Source organism: Nuphar pumila, chromosome 6 (genome assembly GCF_984573655.1).
Source record: "Nuphar pumila chromosome 6, dmNupPumi1.hap1.1, whole genome shotgun sequence".
Taxonomy (NCBI): domain Eukaryota; kingdom Viridiplantae; phylum Streptophyta; class Magnoliopsida; order Nymphaeales; family Nymphaeaceae; genus Nuphar; species Nuphar pumila.
In genome coordinates this window covers 24282622-24288970 of record NC_143254.1, presented here as the reverse complement: position 1 = coordinate 24288970, position 6349 = coordinate 24282622, and the positions used below count along the sequence as shown (strand labels likewise).

Sequence of the window (6349 nt, the reverse complement as noted above, 5' to 3'; positions counted from 1 at the left end):
ATCCTTTTGAACAAAAAAGGTACAAATTATTTGATCTTGAAAATGAAACAATTTTTGTTAGTCATGATGTGGTGTTTCACGAGGATATATTTCCTTTTCAATCATCACAAACTGGCATCTACCAAAAACCAATTTTGCCTAAACCAGTTCTTGAAAGCCATGAGATCCAAATACATAGCCAACCATTATCCAATGAACAAATTGGATCCTCTGACTCAACCCAAACTGAGATTATCATTCACCAAACCCATGAACAAAGTCTAGTCAATGCTCTAGATTCAAACCAACCTAGACGTTTGACTTGAACTCGGACCAAACCATCCTATCTTGATGACTATCAATGCTTATATGCTGCACTTTACGCTCACACCACATCATGTAAGCAAAAAGATATCAATCATCCATTAAGTCATTATCTCTTCTTTTCATGTTTTTTCCAAAGATCATCTTGTATTTCTTGTATCTATTTCAACCCATGATGAGCCCAAAAATTTTCAAACGGCTATGAATGATGCCCAGTAGAGAAGCCATGTTAGCTGAAATCAAAGATTTGGAGGAGAACAACACATGAACTCTTACTGAATTACTTGCAGGAAAGAAACCAATTAAGTCAAATGGTTCTATAAAATCAAATACCACTCTGATAGATCTATTGAAAGATACAAGGCCAGATTAGTTGCCAAAGGGTACACCCAACAGGAAGGATTTGATTACCATAACACTTTTGCTCTTGTCGCAAAGCTGGTCACAATGCGTTGCCTACTAGCTCTTGCTTTAAATTTTCATTAGCTCGTGCATCAACTAGATGTGAATAATGCATTTTTACATGGAGATTTAGATGAGGAGATTTATATAAAAGTTTCTCTTGGATATTCTACTCAGGAGGAACAATTGGTGTGTCGATTAAATAATTCCCTTTATTGGCTCAAGCAAGTGTCCAAACAATGGTTTGCAAATTTTTCTCAAGCTCTTAAATATAAGGCTTTATCCAATCCATGGCAGACTATTCATTTTTTTTCTTAAAAATAGTGACAAGCAAACACATGTGCTCGTGTATGTTGATGACATCCTTTATCACTGGAAATGACAGTGAGACAGTCAAACACTTCAAGTGATTTCTCTATCAATGGTTTCACATCAAGGATCTTGGAAAACTAAAATATTTTCTTGGCATTGAAGTGGCTAGACCACCTCAGGGCATTTTTCTAAATCAAAGAAAATATGTTTCCAAAATTTTGAAAGACACTAGCTATCTTGGATCACAACGAAGTGATATTCCTATAGACCATAAACTCAAATTGGATCACACTGGCATGATTCTCAAGGATCCAACCCAATATCAAAGGTTAGTAGGTCATCTTATTTATCTCACCATTACTCGACCTGATATCACTTATTCAGTAAATATTCTGAGCCAAATTATGCACGAACCATGTCAACCTCACTGGGATGCAACCACACAACTTCTTAGATACCTTAAAAGCACTGTCGAAAAGGGAATATTGCTTGAGTCCAACAATGCCATTCAACTATCATGTTATTCCAATTCTGATTGGGCTAGTTGCCCATTCTCCAAAAGATCAACTATGGGTTTTTGTACTTTTCTGAGAGACAGTCCTATCTCATGGAAGACCAAGAAGCACACTACTATCTCTCATTCTTTCGCAGAAGCTGAGTACCGATCAATGGCAGTTGCAGCAAGTGAGCTCACATGGCTCAAATATCTACTTATAGATCTTAGAATCCCTCATCCCTAGCCAACCTACTTTTATTATGACAATCATTCCGCTCTACATATTGCAACTAATCCAGTTTTACATGAGAGAACTAAGCATATCGAGCTAGATTATCACTTCATTCATGAAAAATATCACAATGGCACCTTAAGTACTCAGTTTGTTCCAAGCAAGTTTCATCAGGCAGAGTTTTTTACCAAAGCCATTGTGAAAGATCTTGATAAGCAAGTTGGGCATGTTGAATCCCCATGCTCCACCTTGAGGGGAATGTTAACGATAAAGATGGCATTTCATCTTTATTGTTGATAAGGTTATTCAATAAAGGATACAAGCCTGACACGGTTTTGAAATAATTTAAAATAATCATTGGAAATGATAACTTTTGATTGTAAAAGCAAATTGAGGATGCAGATTTGCAGTTTCCTAAAGTTGTGGAAACGTGATCTAGTGAAATCGATCAGGAAAGCTGGATCAATTTGTAATCTTAGCTGGTGTAACATTTTTTTGTATTTTGAATCCCACAAATCATGGGATACTAATGTAACTGTATATATACATCCTGTAACTTTCTCATAGTAAGAGAAAGTAAAATATTCACTATTCACGTAGAGGTAGTGACCAATTCAGAACACAGGATTGCTAACCCTTGGAGACATGCGAGATTGGGACCCTCACCCACAAGGTTGGACCAAACTCAACATCAACAGTGTGCTTCACAATGAGTGGCATATAGGTTACACGGTGCAGACGTGCGGTGGAGGCATCCAACAAGCAGGATGTTTCACCAAAGCAAGAAATGTAGCAGACAGGGAATGGAGAAAATGGATGAACGTCCTCTAGAAAACATGGATCTCCGGTAAGGTAATTATGGAAACTGGCAGAGCATATGCGGTGCAAACCATCAGGTAGGTTTTGGAAGGAAGGAATCACAATCATATTGTTTTCATAGTGTTAATAGAGAGCTTGTACAGGTTTGAAAAAATACATGTGGAATATCGACACTGTAAATCATTTTTTCTGTGTAAAGTTCTAGCTAGACTAGCTAAGGGGGGCATGAACCAATGTTGGAAGGATCGACCCCAGATTGGCACCCATTATCATGAGGGTGTTTTTATATACAGATGATATTTACATTATTAATACACTGGTAGGGGGTCTGCCTAACCCCAACTTAACTATAAAAAAATAACAAAAACAAATTAGAACAAAAATTAAAAAATTTAAATGAGATTTCTTGTGGAGTTTTATGCCATTGGAACAACGACCAAGGTAAGTGAACCAAAACCAGCACAGCCAGGTCCTCGAAGAGTATTTGATGGGATCAGATGCAATCACATTTCACAAATGTAATATGCCACTGCACCTGATCACCATCCATTTGTTGTTGGGTCCCCCTCTGACAGGTTTACAACAGAAGATGGAGCGTGATCAGGTGCAGGGGCGTATTGCATTTGTGCATTGTGATTTCCCCTGATCTTGCCTCGATGAGTGGTTTCTTATATTAGGGTGTTGTTTCTTCGTACAATAAATGAAAAAAATCCTCAACAGTAGCATACATCAATAAATTTGTAAAGGGAATTTTTAAAAAAACACACCTAAAGTTTTGATGACAATCAAAAGCACACCTAAGTTTTGCATATTGCAAAAAAGCGACTAAATTTGTGCACCATTAATTAAAAATGAAGTTTTGTTAATTAACAACACACATCCATCCTTTTAACTTGCGTTAAGATTAACCCAAGTTAAAAATATGGACTTATTTACCCTTTTGTGTGATGAGGTTCTGCATGTTTATTCTTTCCCGTCCACCATTTTCCACCATCAAACCGGGAATCAATCAATATGTGTATTCTTATCCAAAAGTAAGGTGCTTTCTCTCTTGCTCCTCTCTACACTCCCCCCCCCCCCCTCTCTCTCTCTTTCTCTCTCTCTCTCTCTCTCTCTCTCTCTCTCTCTTGCTCCCCTATTTCTCCTTCCCTGGTTGACGGCCCCAAACCTTCTCTTCTCCTCCCCTGTATCTCCTTCTTCGAACTGTCGAATCCCCACCCCTCTTCTCCCCCCATTTTCCCTTTCCCAAAACCTCGCTTCTCTTCTCCCTCATTTTCCCCTTTCTCAATCTTTCTCTTTCCCTTCCATTTTGCCCTAGTTGCACAGTGCGCAACCACTTGAACCTCCCATCTTTCCAGCCTAATCCCTTCTCCCCCTAGTCCTCGCCTTTCTCCTCCCCCGTTTTGCCCTAACTGCACAGCCTACGGTCTCTCTCTCAGCTACTTTTCTCTTGGCAAGTTGGAGGGACAACGGGACCCTGATCATCACGCGTTGACGGTCTTGGGGATCAATGGAATGGGTTGCTTCTGCTGCTCCTTGAGCTTCTTCTCCTCGTCGTGAATCTTTTTTCATCTACATGACCCTCTCTATCACCAGCTCGTACTCGCACTTCTCGTAGTGGTGTCTCTCGCTCTCGCACTTCCAAGGGAGGTAGAACTCATTGACCCTGCATTTGTTGAGGGGGGTGAGGAGGTGGGCTCACTGGTCTCTATAGGGGATAGGGACCGTGGCCTCCACCATCTCTTCCTGAGTCGCGATCATCTTCTTCGACGATCCCTCCATCTCCATTCTGCAACACACCTCTCTCTCAAAAAAAAATTTATATATATATGTATGTGTGTGTGTGTGTGTCCCCGATAGCTCGTTTCTGGGGTCACGCTCCAGATCGCTCGTTGGGATCGAACCAGCGAGCCCTTCATTTCATCCAGGTTGCTATCAATGACGGGGGGGCTGCCTTTGCTCTCCGCCAGTGGGGTATCGACGTTGTCTTCCCTTTCAAGCTCAAATATAGATTTTTCTCTTTGCTTTCGGCGTCGTTGTGCTCCTACCTTGTCGTGGGCTCACTTATCATCTCAGACGTTTAGCATTTCCTGTGTGGGGTAAGGATGAAGCCTCTCGCTGCATCCTCTGCTCAGGCAACGCTGGTTCCACCATTCTTCTTCCATGTGCCAACGGTTTGGGCGATGGATAAGTCGTGGCAGCAGGTTCCCTCTTTCTGGCAGCGTTCCTTCTATGCCCTTCGCTCTAGATCTCAGTTAAGTCTTGCCAGGCCGGGGGATTAGTGGTGTACTGCTTGTTTCTCCCTGAATTTTCATAAACGCCTTCACTGTCACAAGTGTATGTAATTCCTCCTTTTTCTCACGGCGTCACCCGGTCTGGATGTGCAGGCGTTATGCCTTCTCTCCTCCACTCTTGGTGGGGTCGTCTCTTCCTTCCCAAGCCCTTGCTGGGTTGGGGTGTTTTCATACTCATCGACCAATCAAACATCTATCTTTCTCGTCGTGGGTGCAAATCGGTGATCTTTAGCAGCAGACAGATTCCTTCCTTGCGGTTAAGATTGGGTCTATCTAGGTCCTGATCCAGCCGCCACCCATTGCTAAGGTTTCTCAGTCCTTGTCTTTGGCTTCCTCTGCCTCTTCTCCGGTAAAGGATATTCTCATTCTGGCATGACTCCTCGATGCGTGTGTCTCCCAGTCATTGGTTGCTTCGCACGGGTCTGGTTTTTTTGACGCTCTTTCCCAAGTCTCTTTGGCATCTCCTCCAGGTATGCTTGAATACAGTGGAGAATCAAACCTTTATCATTCAGCGTTGTCACTTGTGCTGCTTGGTATGGGCTTGCATGCCTATGCCCAGGCTTGCATTGATTTCTCTGATATAGCTCATATGATCAATTTGTCTCCTTCTTGGGACCTAGCACCTTTTTCTTTCCTCTCCAAGACGTCAGTCGTTCCGCATGGGGAAGGTTCCATGCAGTCTGTCCCTTTCAATGATTTCTCTTCTCAGAACCTAAAGCTTTTTTCTCCTCTTGGGCGAGGCCCTCAACCTACTTATTCTTGCGTGCCTTCCCAAGTCTCGTTGGTGACACCTTCAGGTTTGCTTGCTCGAGGTGGGCTTGTAGTGCTTCTGTCTTCTCCTTTGCAGCTCGTGCCACCAGGTTTGGTCTCGCAGTCCCATGCCAAGGCCTACTCTCTTTTCAATTCTCTAGGTCAGTCGGTCACTTCTTCACATCCTTGGGACTCGGTGTTTTCTTCGACCTTCTCCCTTTTCAGCTACTGCTCGATGGCGCGGGTGGACAGTCTTGCTCATGGTGGCCTTAGTTCAATCTCTTCCTTCATTATCTTTCCATTTCAAAATCCTGCTTACCCTGCTATCCATATTATGGCGATTCATGCTATCTCCAACCAGGCCAGCAACTGCATGGTGATTGGCTTTTCGGTTCCTCATCCTTGCCCCTTTTCCCCTCGTGCCCTAGAGGTTATCCCATATTCCCTGCATCCAGTTTTTTCTCCTATCATTGGCCCTGGCGGCGGTCTGACAGGGGAGTGTGTCGACCTATTTGCCTTCCTCTCAGCTATATCTGCATCCCAGTCCGCACCTCCTGGGTATTGAGATCGACGACACTGCTCGGCTGTTGGATATCTCTCTCTCCGCACCTTAGTTGCTAGCTCTATCGATTGTCATAGATTTGACTATTTCTGGTCTCCATTCTGTTTTCGGGGATATCCTTTGCCCCCTCATGTTGTTTTGTTCGGTTCTTCATATGATGACTCTTTTACCATAAATGT

The 6349-nt window shown here is 42.8% G+C and overlaps 1 pseudogene; it reads right to left on the bottom strand.

Moving 5' to 3' along the window:
• Positions 1-4048: 4048 nt before the first annotated feature.
• On the bottom strand, positions 4049-4352 carry LOC149834370 (NADH dehydrogenase [ubiquinone] 1 beta subcomplex subunit 7 pseudogene; annotated as a pseudogene).
• Between the last annotated feature and the right edge of the window lie 1997 nt (positions 4353-6349).